Genomic DNA, 13971 nt, shown 5'->3' with positions numbered 1-13971 from the left:
CAGAAACTTTCAGGTTTTATGAACTGGAGAATTTGATTCATTAAAAATATCTATTTCTATTTTTAAAAAAAATATTCATTTACAAATTTGACATTGGAATCATTGAATCAATCAGGTTTTATGTACAGGTGCAACTGATTCATTGAAAAGATCCACTTCTAAAAAAATTATTCATTCACAAATCAGACATTGGAATCATTCAGACTGAATCGTTGAATCAGTCAGAAACTTTCAGGTTTTATGAGCTAAAGAATTTGATTCATTGAAAAGATTAATTTCTTAAGAATAATGAATGAAGAATGTCAATAAGGGAGAATTACTGGATCATTCAGACTTTGTGAACAGGAGTAATTGTTTTATTAAAAAGGTCCGTCTCCAAATAATGATTAATTCACACATCTGATTTTGGAATCATTCAAACCAAACATCATTCAGGCTTTATGAACAGGAGCAGCCAATTAATTGAAAAGATCCATCTTGAAGTGTGATTCACTCACAAATCTGACATTGCTCTTTGTCATTTGAACTGAGATTTTCAGTGAAAAATGGCTTATTTTGTTCTTTTTGTCACAGTCATATGACTTCAAATATAACACAAGAGTCATATAGATCACTTTGGTGCTTTTGTATCATTTCTGAAGCTTGAAACCCTTTCTTGAAGCTTTCTGCAGTCCCCATTCATTGTATTTGCATGGAAAAGAGCGACCAGCGCATTTTTCAAAATCTCTCCTTTTATATTCAATGAAAAACATTTGAAAATACATAAGGGTAATGACAGAATTTTCAGTTTTGGGTCAACGATCCCTCTAAATTCTTTTGGATCAACCACTTAAAACTGATCTCATGTGACTCACGACTGAAACGAATGGCTGGCCCAATCATTTCAGAAATGCAGAGAAGAATCAACAAGTGGGTCTGGGCAGAGACAGGGTGTCGTCGACGGTCTGGACTCCAGACTCCAAAACAACCCTACAGACTATAAACGCTGACTGAGTTGACAAGGAACTCGGCTCATCTTTTCTGGCTAGCGCTCTGTTTTCAGGTCATTTTGAGCCGTACCTGCTTATCTTGGGTGGAGCGACGCATTCCTGCAGTTTGGACAGGTCTGCTCTGGCCTCGTGCCATCACATCGAGCCCGAAGCATGTACATACATCAGAGCACATGTTATCATTCCGTTGGGTGCGTCTGAAGTGTGTATATGTTAGCAAATCGTGAAAATCTACAATAGTAGCTGTCTTATAGGCTTATTTGCATTTGCACTAGTGGCAGTTTTGCACAGGCATGTATTGTTTGTTTTGGCCTCCTTTGCGTAAAAACAGGCTGCGAAGCTCTGAATGTCATCTTTATGTTCAACAACGCGAGATAAACCCTCGGTAGCTTTGTTAGTGTTCGTTTGCAGTGTACTGTATCTCTGCAAATCTCTTTAGTTTGAACGCGTGATGTACTCATGTGTTGGCCGACCACCCAGACGCGGGTTTATAACAATAATAGGCTACTTCCACTTCCTATCGCTGATAACGCTACGGCTACAGCTGAGGGAATCTCTGCAGGACAGACTGTATCAGTCAAACTCGGTGCACATCAGAGGAACGGACCCCTGTGTTTAGGAAACAGCTAGTCAAGCCTACATGTCTAAAATTTCCTCCCCGCTCGTGTAATCTAAACACGCTAATCTGGCTCTAAAGTGTCATTATAGCAACATTTGATGCAGTGTCAATGCTCTGAATGTATATATCACTAGACCTTATTATGGATATCGCTTGCAGTGACTTTACCAAGTAGAGTAAGATGTGTTTCTGGACAGTGTTCAGATATTTAAGTCATAGTTATTGTCTTGTTGAAAATGTTTTTTTATGAATTTAGGCAATATTTTGTTATGCTATTAACTTTAGTCCATTTCAGTGGCTTACGGTCCGGACCCCCTGCAATTTGGCTGGCCACCCCAGGTGTCCCCCCCCACCAGATGCCTTGCGATAGGCTTGTTTTTAGTAAATTTCTAACTGCATCTGGCAGTGGCGGATCCTGGCATGTGTACGCAGCTGCCTATAGGGCCGCTTTCTTCTCCTCTTTATACTTAATTTTAGGCAGTTTCTATAGTGTGATCTTTAATGACGCATGAGTTTAATGGCGCAAGCACGGTGCTCTAGTCTTGATGCACATTTTCACATATTTTGTCCCATCTATTTTTATTGCTATGGTTATCACTGTCAAACACTGCTACTTCAAGAGCGAATCCTGCATAAATATGTAGATGTCATTCCTGAAAGTTTGCAACGTGTGTGTGGCGGAAAAACAAAGTTCTACATTTTAAATGGATCATTGCCTAGAAAGCTCGCAAAGAGCGCTCATAATAACCACTAAAAAGCTGTCACTATTTGTTCATCGCGATCTCACAAAGATCTGTTATGACCAATGAATCTCACACTGCGCAATTAATAGTATTAACATCGTGTATACACTCTGCCCAATTTTACGTTTGTTTTCTCTACGAATGGATGAATTGAAACAGTATACTGAAACAGGAAGTTCTAATGTTTTGATTTTTTTTTCTTTAGAAAGCTATACTTGGATGTTTTACACTTTCAAATTAAATTTTGTCTACATCTACATTCCCTAAGCAAGTTATAGCCATTCATTTCAGTGGTATTCTAGGCGTTTTTTCAGTGAAGAACAGGTCTATTTTATTTACTGACAATACAGATGTCCCCCAATAATAATAATAAAAAAATAAAATAAAATAAAATAAAAAGTCCAGTGAGTAAAGTAAATAGAATCTTGCTATATAATAACAGAACACTGAATCAAAAGTGACTTTTTTTCAGATAAATATATTTTCAATCTGAACATGAACAACCTACAAAAGCAGTGTAGTAAAAACCAAAAATATATTAAAACGTTAGTCTTAACTTACCATGTGCTAAAGGCAGAGAAAAATTAAAGTCTGTTGTTGCTGTAAAATCTTATTGGTTGATAGAATCATTTATTCACAAACCAACAAGGGCTTTGGTCCAATAACATGTCCTACTTGACATGTCCAATTTTTTATTTTCTATAAATATAATACATTTAGTTACGAAAGATACTAAGAAAATCACAATATTTACTCAAAATATTAGGGATGCTCCGATTCCACTTTTTCCAGTACTCAGCCGATACCGATACTTACATTTTTTTGTACTTGCCGATACTGATTACCGATACCATATTTTAACTGTATTTGTACATTTTTTAAATATTGGGTACAGAAACCAAAATAATATGTATAATGTTAACTTGTTAACTTAAATGATCAAATAGATATATCCTTCAGTTATTTTCACAATTATGCCCATTAAAATGTATTTTACAAGTTTTAGTTACTCTCACTGTTAATTTTGTGCTCTATGGTATATCATCTTTAATTTATTAGCATTAGAGCTGCTCCATTGCAGCAGCTTAGTACTGTAATCACGCGCTTTGCTGTAATAATGCAGGAAACTACTCGTTATAAATCTTTCAGAAATATAAGTAGCGTTTTTTCATCTGAAACGTGCTGCGATTTATATTCCAAAGTGACTCACATAATACAGAAACACTCATGAAGCAAGCAAAACGTGCAACGCGCGCACGTGTTTGTATTGGTGCAGAATGAGAGGGACAAGTACAGTACAGCCTAGCGCATTTAGACTGGCCGATAGTTTCACTTTTGCCATAAAGTCGTGTATGCCTAAGGTTGAAAATAAATGTTGTTTATAGTGAATGCTATAAATGTTGTTTTATATTTGCGATTTAGTTTTAATCCAAATGATGCGTGCTAAGTGAGCGAACATCAAAGATCATGCAACAGAATTGCGCTCTCTCTCTCTCTCTCTCTCTCGCTCTCTCCCTACCGTTGAGTAACGTAACTTGTGCATTGTTTTACTTACTTGTTTTTGATATATCCGACCGAACTACAAACTTTCCAGTGATGTCTGTGAGAAAGGGATATTCACTCGACAAGCTCGCGCATGTGCGTCGCCGTGTGCTCAATCCACTCAGCGTGCATTGCTTATCAGCTCGTGCACATCAGCTATACAGGAGTTAATACTGAATGTTTAACATTATATTAATTGCATACATACAGTGGTATGAAAAAGTTTTTGCCCCTTCCTGTTTATTTAAAAATTGTTGAATATTTGTCACACTTGTATGATCCAGGTCATCAAACTAATTTTAATATTACACAAAGATAACCTGAGTAAATACAAAATGCAGATTTGAAATGATGATTTAATTTATTAAGGGAAAAAAGCTGTCCAAACCTGCCTGGCACTACGTGAAAAAGTAATTGCTCCCTAAATCTAATAACTGGTTGTGCCACCCTTTACAGCAACAACTGCAATCAAGCATTTGCGATAACTGGCAATGAGTCTTTCACATCGCTGTGGAGGAATTTTGTCCCACTCTTCTTTGCAGAATTGTTTTAATTCAGCCACATTGGAGGGTTTTTAGAGCATGAATGGACTGTTTAAGGTCATGTCACAGCATGATCAGGATTTAAGTCCAGACTTTGACTTGGTCACTCCAAAACCTTCATTTAGTTTTTCTTGAGCCATTCAGAGGTGGACTTGCTGGTGTGTTTGGGATCATTGTCCTGCTGCATAACCCAAGTGCGCCTGAGCTTGAGGTCACAAACTGATGGCTGGACATTCTCCTTCAGGATTTTCTGATAGAGTGCAGAATTCATGGTTCCGTCAATTATGGCAAGTCATCCAGGTCCTGAAGCTGCAAAGCAGCCCCAGATCATCATTCTACCACCACCATGTTTGACTGTTGGTATGATGTTCTGTTTATGTGTTCTGGGACACGCACCTTCCAAAAGTTCAACTTTTGTCTCATCAGTCCACAGAATATTTGCCCAAAAGTCTTGGAGATAATCAAGATATTTTTTTGGCAAATGTGAGACGAGCCTTTGTGTCAGCAGTGGATTTTGCCTTGGAACTCTCCCATGGATGCAGTTTTTTCCCCAGTCTCTTTCTTATTGTTGAATCATGAACACTGACCTTAATTGAGGCAAGTGAGGCCTGCAAATCTTTAGATGTTGTTCTGGGTTCTTTTATGACCTCCTGGATAAGTCGTCGTTGTGCTCTTGGAGTAATTTTGGTAGGCTGGACACCCCTGGGAAGGTTCTCCACTGTTCAAAGTTTTCTCCATTTGTGGATAATGGCTCTGACCGTGGTTCGCTGGAGTCGAGTGATGTTACGTTCTGTGCCAAGACTTCAGAGCATGTGTCGAGAAATCCCGGCAGCTTTCAGTGAAGCGCGTATCGAGGCTTGTATCGCTTTAGAGCAATGACGTCATTGATGACGTCCGAAGCCTCGCTTGGCCAGACTGGTTCAGGAAGCGGTTCGAATATTGTAAATTCACAGTCCTCTGCCCTGTTAAACGCAGCCACTTTCCAGTTTTAGACTAATAATATTGGCCCTCCTGCCTATTATGAGCAAAGACTTGATTTACACACATTTGATAGCCCCATTCATTTCAAGCCAATACGTTTATTACACAGTTATGTTATATTATGTTATACAATCATTATATACCACTAGAAAATACACATTATATTAGTCAGATTAGTCTATGTGGAAATTGATTTTTTTTTCTTCACCGTTATTTCTAAACCTTAACTGGTGCAAAATACAGTGTATCACAGACCACATCAGGTAATCTGTAATGTATCTGCTTGTTTTACACTCTTTGGCCACCAGGTGATATTGTGAGCAAATAAAGGCCTCGAGAAATGAACCCTTTTGTGAACCACTTAAAAGGGTAACTGAAAAAGCTTCAATTCTTCATGAGGCTTCATCTCGCCATCACTACTGGAGTCCCAAAGTCCTAAAAATGGCTCCAGAACCCTTTCCAGACTGATACATGTCAACTATTGTGTTTCTCATCTGTTGGGCATAATGTGTTGCTCTTTAAGCATGCTTCACTTTGTCAGACAGGTTCTATTTAAGTGATTTCTTGATTCAACAGGTCTGGCAGTAATCAGGCCTGGGTGTGGCTAGTGAAATTTAACTCCGCTTTCTAAAATAATGTGGTTAATCACAGTTCTTTCATGGTTTAACAGGAGGGGGCAGTTCATTTTTCACGTAGGGCCAGGTAGGTTTGGACAGCTTTTTTCCCTTAATAAATGAAATCATCATTTAAAAACTGCATTTTGTATTTACGTGCTATTTCTTTGTGTAATATTAAAATTAGTTTGATGATCTGAATCTTTTAAGTGACAAATATGCAAAAAAATAAAAAAACCTTTTCACAGCTCTGTATACGTCGTAGACATCCTTAATCTCTAACAATAGCTCCATTCTGTTGTCTGTTGTTCTGTTTCTTTGTCTGAATATGGCACTTATCACATGCTGTGTCGAGGCATTTTAACGAGTACAAGTACAAGTACAGAAGCTCAGTATCGGACCTGATACCGATACCGATACCAGTATCGGTGTTGGCACATCCCTACAAAATATGTTGTCTGAATATGGCACTTATCACATGCTGTGTCGAGGCATTTTAACGAGTACAAGTACAAGTACAGAAGCTCAGTATCGGACCTGATACCGATACCGATACCGATACCAGTATCGGTGTTGGCACATCCCTACAAAATATGTAAAAAAACTCTGAAAATGATTATCCATTGACAAAGCATTTTGTAGATTTTGGTAATGAGACTGAAACCGACTGAATGATTAAATCTGTTTGTCAGGTGATCTGTTATCAGCAGTGTTATTTTAGTATTATTTATATACTATTATAGTTTTTGTTCATATTTTGAATACAATTTTATTTTCATTTTTAAAGTTTTAGTACTTTTGTGGTGTTTTGTCGTATTTATTAGATGACTATAATATTTATTATACATTTTTATTTATTAGTTTTAGGGCTGAAACGATTCCTCGAGTAACTCGAGTAGCTCGAATACAAAAAATCATTCAAATAATTTGCCTCGATGCTTCGTTTGGTCCATTTCCTGTAACTACCCACGGAACACTGTGTTTCCCCACGGACCATTATTACTGACACACAAACCGATAAATGCTGGACATAACCTGCGTAATGTGCACGCTATCCATGCTAAATTCTATGTCATTTTCAATACTATTTAGGGCAGATATGGTGGATAGCATGCACAGTGGGACGCAGGGATATTTAAGACCGTAAATCAATATGGTGGCTAGTTATGATGTCCCTAAGTTAGCTATATTTTGTGAAAGACTAAGTGCTATTCATGTTGATCGTCTTATTCTTTCTCTGTGACACACAGACCCCCCCCCCCCCATACAGTTATGCATAAAAATACCACAGAAAGAAAGTTAGTTGATATCACACAAAGAGTACCAGTACAAATGTGATACTGATTTTATGCAACAGTTCAATAAACAAGAAGTTAATATTAAGAGACTTGCGATTTAGACACCATATTGCCTGTAGTGCTCTATTTTGGCAACAAAAAAATAATTCCAAACACAGTCACAGCACTGTTTTGTCTCTAAGCGACATGAAGGTGTTTTGTTCCTGAATTAATCAACTGTTTAAATGATTCGATTCAGTCGTAATTAATCACTTATTAACAGTGACTTGCTGCCACCTACTGGCGGTTTTAATTTCACATTTAAAATATCTTTTCATTTTTAAAATAATTCTAAATATCAGTATTCAATGTTTCATGTTTAAAATAACAAAATATTACTTATGCATTTGTAACTGCAGGTTAAATGCATTCATGTCCCTCTGCGCTGAATTAAATAGTGTAAATAGGCCTACATCTAAATACCTCTTCAGATGCTGCTTCTGTGTTTCCTCTGCATTGCAAAGATGAATTTTGCTGATACTGATATCATTTGTGTGGTAACAGCCCAAATGTCTTATTATTCTAATTGACTGATTAAATGTAAGAAGTTGACTTAAAAGATTATGCACAAAGGCTTTATAAAGGTACAAATGCCCATAAAATGTAAAAATCAATTTAAACTTATTGGAACATATTAATTCCTTCCACTGATTTTTGCCACAAAAGCCACAAAGCCTTCCAAGAAGACAGTAAAGGCTTATGTCATGCCTGAGCTTTAGTTAGGCTGAAACTTGAAAGTTAAGTTGCACGACATAAATGCAATGTTTAGGTATTATTATTTGTTATTACTATTATTTTGATTTATGCCTTAGTTTTAGTTTGTACCTTTTTACTTTTTTTAAAGTAATGTGAAATAGATTTTTATATTTCTTGGTTTATGTCTTAATTTTAGGTTGTAATGTTTATCTTTTTTAAAGGAATGTGAAATTTATTTTTGTATTTTGATTTATTTATTTACTTTATTTTTTATTTATATTTTGATTTTATTTATTTTTTATTTATTTATTAGTATTTGCATTTTGTACGTAATTTGGCAGTTAAATGCATTAAATGGATATAGTTTTAACGGTAATTAATGTATGCAGTTTCAGCAGTAAAAATATTATTTTTTCTAAAAAGGAAACAAAGGAGTTGTTTATTTTAAGAGACCTATCCTATTTTCTCTTGTATATCTAGTATTGCTCTTTAATAAAGAAAAATTACTTCTTATCCGACTACTCGATTAATCGATGGAATAATCGGTTGAATACTGGATTACTAAAATAATCGATAGCTTAGTTTATTTAGGTTTAGTTATTTTAGTAATTCAACTTGAACTAAATGGAGAAAAAAAAGTTTAGGGAAAAAAGTAACTTTAAATGTTGCATTTATACATTTAAAGCGTATCCATTGACATTATAATTTTTGTTTTCCGTCTAGTCTAATTTATAGTTGTGTACTGGCTCCAGGCAGTGGTGCAGTTTGACATGTATGCAAGATTACACAACAATCATCACAGCTGGTGAGAGAAAAACTCATTAGAATGATGAAAAGTCCCCACGGTTGTACCTACACATGTGAATATAGCTCAAGGTATATGTGCACTCTTGTTAACAATTTTGTTAGCGTGCTACTTATGAAAGATTTATGGTGCTAAGTAATAGTTGTGTTTTTCCTTTGTGGTTTGCTCGAGAGCACATTGTTTTACACGATGGAAGCCTCTGCCAGCTCGTTTACCCCATTCTGTCTAGACTTAATGTTTGATGATAAATGTTAATTGGGAGCAGCGCAGAGATGAACTCCAAGCCGTCTGATTGACAGTCTGGTATTGCAGTCATTTTCTGGATGAGTTGAGCGTCAGCTCCGCAGGTTAAAAGGTGATCATCATCTGCAGATGTCAGTAAAGCTTCACTTTCAGGTCTGCTCGATGGCCCACGGACGGAGTGATAGACGATCGGGACAGTTGATGGAATTGCGCTTCATCGTCACAAAATTTATCGTTTGCACATTTTTAAGTCTTGCCCAGTTAAACATTCAAGCAATTTTAAACGATTTCAGCGCAAGAAGATGTGAAAGCGAACTCGATTCCATTACTCATTTAAAGACATATACTTTAATTTAAGTATTGGGGCTAATGCCTTACAAGTAATGTGAGTTGTAATGTAATCATACTTTTTCAAGTAACTAGTAAGTTAACGCAATACTTTTAAATTTACAAGAAAATGTTTGAGTTAATTTTTCAGATAAGTAACCCAGGTTACTTTGTTTTCCCATTTATTTACTGACACCTCCCCTGTCCCTGTGCTGAGAGATATTGGCAGTGAGGTGCAGAGGCATGTCCTTCAGCCTAATGGTGTGTGCACACCAAAAGTCAATGCAAAGACACGAATAGATGCAAATTCATGCCAGGTGGCACAAACTGGGCGATGCTATTGCAGCAAACGTGTGATGTATGCCTCAATTGTGTCTTCCGTGCAAGTTAAAAAATGTCAACATGAGCAGAAAATTCTCATGACGCGTTGTCACGCAAGTCAATCAGCGAAGAGCTTATTGACACATCCAGCTTGACAAGTCCGGTTGTATCAGAAAATAGAGGGAGAGCATTACGTGATGATTTTATTCGTGCGAGTGACATAAAAAACATCCCACGAGTAATATAGAGCGATAACGCGATGAGAATATTTGAAGAGTTCATTTACAAAAACCGATAACTCCATTTAAAAATGTGTTTTTTTAGAAATCACGTTTTTTTTATTGCGCATTCCAAGTAAAATCAATCAAACTGTAGTTGGGTTGTTTTGATTAAGTAATAATAACTTAAACAAATACAGGTAATTTACTAAATTAAAGGTCATTGAAAGTATGTTTTTTTTAACATATTAAAAGTTTGTTTTATAGCAAAAGCAGATAACTCCAACAGTCGATTTTTTGGCAAAATTTTTGGTGTTTTTCGCTAAAATTGACATCGGCTTCTGTTCAAAAACAACAAGGGCGCTTGTCGGCTTCTGCAGTAAAACGTGAACTCGCGATGACTTGAAAGTGGACAAAACCGGCTTTTTTGACAAAACGTGACGTTTATCGTTTTTTGCAAATGAATTCTTCATTTGCTTCTTATTTGGTGTGCACGCAGCATAAAGCTTAATTTCACTTTTGGTGTGAAAAGGGCCTTTACAGTTGTCAAAAATGTAACTTTTGGGTTTTTTGTTATTTAAAAATAAGCAAGCCCCAGCTCAGGTGACAAAGTAATGTAATGGATTACTTTCCATAACAAGTACCTAACTGAGTAACACAATTAGTTACTTTTTTATGGAGTAACACAATATTGTAATGCATTACTTTTAAAAGTAACTTTACCCAGCACTGTTTAATTTATACATTATACAAATGAAATGAACACCCGCCAACCCGCATCATATGGTTATCATGTGGCGGGTGATATTTGTCTTGAAAAGCAATGCCTTTAGACAGAAATATGCATTTGATAACATTTTGGAGGACAGATGAAAGACGATCTGTCAGTGTGCATTTGATCGTTGTTTAGGTTCAGATGTTCAGTAAGCGGTCAAATGTAAAGAGTTTTTACTTTCATTTCCATGTCAGTCATAACCTTTATATGCCTATGAACGCAAAACTCTGCAAGTGCATATTCATATATTCCTATGAATAAGAACTCTGCAAATTCACTTTATTTTGATACTGTCAAATAACACAAAATGTAACTATTTATTACTATACAAAGCAATTGATATGCAATGATATAGCTTGTCTTCTGTAAAATAGACCTGATCATTCAAATAAATTAAATATTACCTGTCTAAATAATAGCATGTTATTGTATAGTATATATGTCACATATGGTTTGAAGTAACTAGCTACTTAAGTAAAAGTATCTTAATAGTTACCCGAGTAAGAGTAAAAAAAAAAATCCAATGAAAAAACTTGATTACAGTTTTTGGATACACTACCGACTAACTGTTTATTTGATTTGTATCGAAGTTCTTAATTAAAGATCTAAAATGTTGGTGTCATAAAAATGATTTGAATACAAGGTGTGTGTATAGGATGTTAATTCAGTTCATTCAGTAACTAACTTGGACTTTTCGTGAATGATTCAGTTAAAGAATCTCTTCATAAGAATAATTTGAACTGCAGTTGTATGTTTTTGATTAACTAAAACCAGAAAGAGGCATTTGCTTGTGAATCAGACGTTGCTTAATGTGCTGTATATTTGTTTATTTTTGCGTGCAGTGCTTGAAGACTCAATTGAAAACTCTTCAGACGAAGCGCCGCTGTTCCGCGTCCACCCCCGGTCTTAAATATATGTCATCGAGGTAGACAGAATGATCCTTATTATTATGCTGATGATGGTCAAAACATCTATTATTGATGTATTTTCACATCTATCTCGCGTTGGCTTGTCGGCATGTCTAATCCCAAATTCTACCCCTGTGAGCGCCATCAAAAACCCGAGACCGTTTAAATGTCACAGCTATTTTGTTCAGAGAAATGCACACAAACACTGCCACCATGACGCCTAAATTAATGTTTTCCTGGATGATATGCCAGTGAAGGTTTTCCATCATTACACTTCACCTTTGTAATAATAAACACCAGTAGATGATCGTCATGCAATGAGTGGCAGCTGGCGGAGGATTGGTTTGTGTGTGATTTATGAACGATTCATAAGCCAGTATCCATATTTCTGCATCTTCAGACGGTTTTTGAAGGGAACTGTTTCACCACCTGCTTCAAAGCGTTGCTAGCTGCTCAGTGACAAAGTCTTGCCATCACTGACAGGCAAATTACAGTTTAGCGTCAGTATGGTTTCCACTACGACTGCCGCCTTTCTGTCGTCTTTCTCCGCTCATCCAGAGCAAAAACATGTTCCAAGATGAGCCGTCTGATAATAATGTATCTTCTGAACCTTGAACATGCTCCAACACCTAAATCTGCGCTGATTTATCTCCTTGAGGAAAGTATTTCACCCTGACAGAAGATTGTAAGGTGGCCCGATGCCGATGAGTTTGATCATTATGCAGTGTGTGTGTGTGTGTGTGTGTGTATTTATAGAATCACCAGTCATGGGAACTGTATTTATCCCTTTTCCTCTGAATTTCCCTTTAGCAAGTACTGCTTCCTGCCACTAGGGGGATGCCATAAGCACGGTTGGAGCGCCCGAAAGGGCATTTTGCTGGACGGGTGCTGTTTCTGGAACTTGAACTAGGTTATTTACACATTGGAAAGGGCAGAGAGTGTTTAATGTTTGTGGAGTTTGGTCTTGGTCACTTTGAATTCTTCCTCACTGAAATCATGCAGGCATATTGCTGTTAATTCAAAAAAAGATATAAACATCCATACAATATATAACACACACAATTAGACTTGCACAGATATAAAATCTTTTTATTTATTCATTTATTTTCTGCTGTATATTTTAAATGGCATTTGTGTAATGAAATTCAACATTTGATTGGAGTCCAAGATGAGTAGACATGCATTATGTGCCATAGAGGTCGTCTTCTTCTTTTTTTTTTTGCAGTCTTGGAATTTCACGTTCTGCGTCTTGGAAGCCCCTGGCAGTCAAAGGGCCCGCAGCATTGGCCCCACTGTCCCGGATCATAATTTAACCCTGGCAATATTACATCAAAGTTTCCAAGCGTTCTGAAACGGTCATGTGCTGCATAAACATGAGATGAAAAAGTGGAAAATAATGCAGATGTCTGTAAATTTTCATTATTTTCTCTCCCCTGCTGTTTTTGCCTAATAAAGCTCTGCGATCGTGATTTCCAATATCCTGTGTGTTTTGGAAATGTGCGGAGTGCGAGGGCCAGTCTGATACTTTCAGGCAGAAGATTTACGAGACCCTGCAGTTAGTCCTCGTGCTCCGGCCATCCTTCTAATAATCTTCAACCATGTGCGTTTTTCCCCCTTTGCAGACATTTGGCGTAATGACACAATGGAATCACCTCCTTATCGGCCTGTGAGCAAATGCTGCTCACTTCTGCAGACTTTCCATTGCCTTCTGAGGTTTCTTTGCCAGGTTTCTAGCATTGTGACTCAAGAGAAGCTGTTAATGGTCTTTGAACATGAACCAAGAGAGGCGTAAGAGTGTCCCATTTATTTAGCAGCTGTGGTGCTCATGTGAGAAATGCGAGTTTGAATCCGGCTTGCAACCATTTCTGATCCCAATTTGCTTTCTTTTCTGTGTTATATTTTTTTTATCCTGTCTTCAGCAAACTCTTAAAAATAAAGTTTCTTTATCTGCATTTATGATTCTGTGAAAAACCCTTAACATATTTCTTTATCAACCCTTAGTGTAGCTTCGGAAAATTACGGTTAAACCACTGATGTCACATTAATTATTTTAACGATGTCCTTACTACGTTTCTGGATCGTGTTAGGATCCTTGCGGTCTATGGAGGGTCAGAGAGCTCTCAGATTTCATCAAAAATATCTTAATTTGTGTTCCGAAGATGAACAAAGGTATTACTTGTTTGGAACGACATGAGGGTGAGTAATTAATGACAGAATTTTCATTTTTGGGTGGACTATCCCTTTAAAGTGACGCACCTTTACTCTTTAAACAATGCCAGTTCATGGAAGTTGACTTGAAACATTGTATTTA

General features: G+C 36.8%; 1 long non-coding RNA gene across 1 annotated transcript in view; it reads left to right on the top strand.

Moving 5' to 3' along the window:
* Positions 1–13528, top strand: part of LOC107589307 (uncharacterized) — a 31917-nt gene extending 18389 nt beyond the window's left edge. Inside the window, exon 3 of the long non-coding RNA XR_001609663.1 lies at positions 13283–13528. This is a non-coding gene — a long non-coding RNA (uncharacterized lncRNA). The remainder of the gene's footprint in view (positions 1–13282) is intronic.
* Positions 13529–13971: the final 443 nt, after the last annotated feature.

The sequence above is a fragment of the Sinocyclocheilus grahami genome, unplaced genomic scaffold (assembly GCF_001515645.1).
Source record: "Sinocyclocheilus grahami isolate Dianchi unplaced genomic scaffold, SAMN03320097.WGS_v1.1 scaffold115.1, whole genome shotgun sequence".
Lineage (NCBI taxonomy): Eukaryota > Metazoa > Chordata > Actinopteri > Cypriniformes > Cyprinidae > Sinocyclocheilus > Sinocyclocheilus grahami.
The sequence above is the reverse complement of the archived record's forward strand: the minus strand, read 5'-3'. Positions and strand labels throughout refer to the sequence as shown.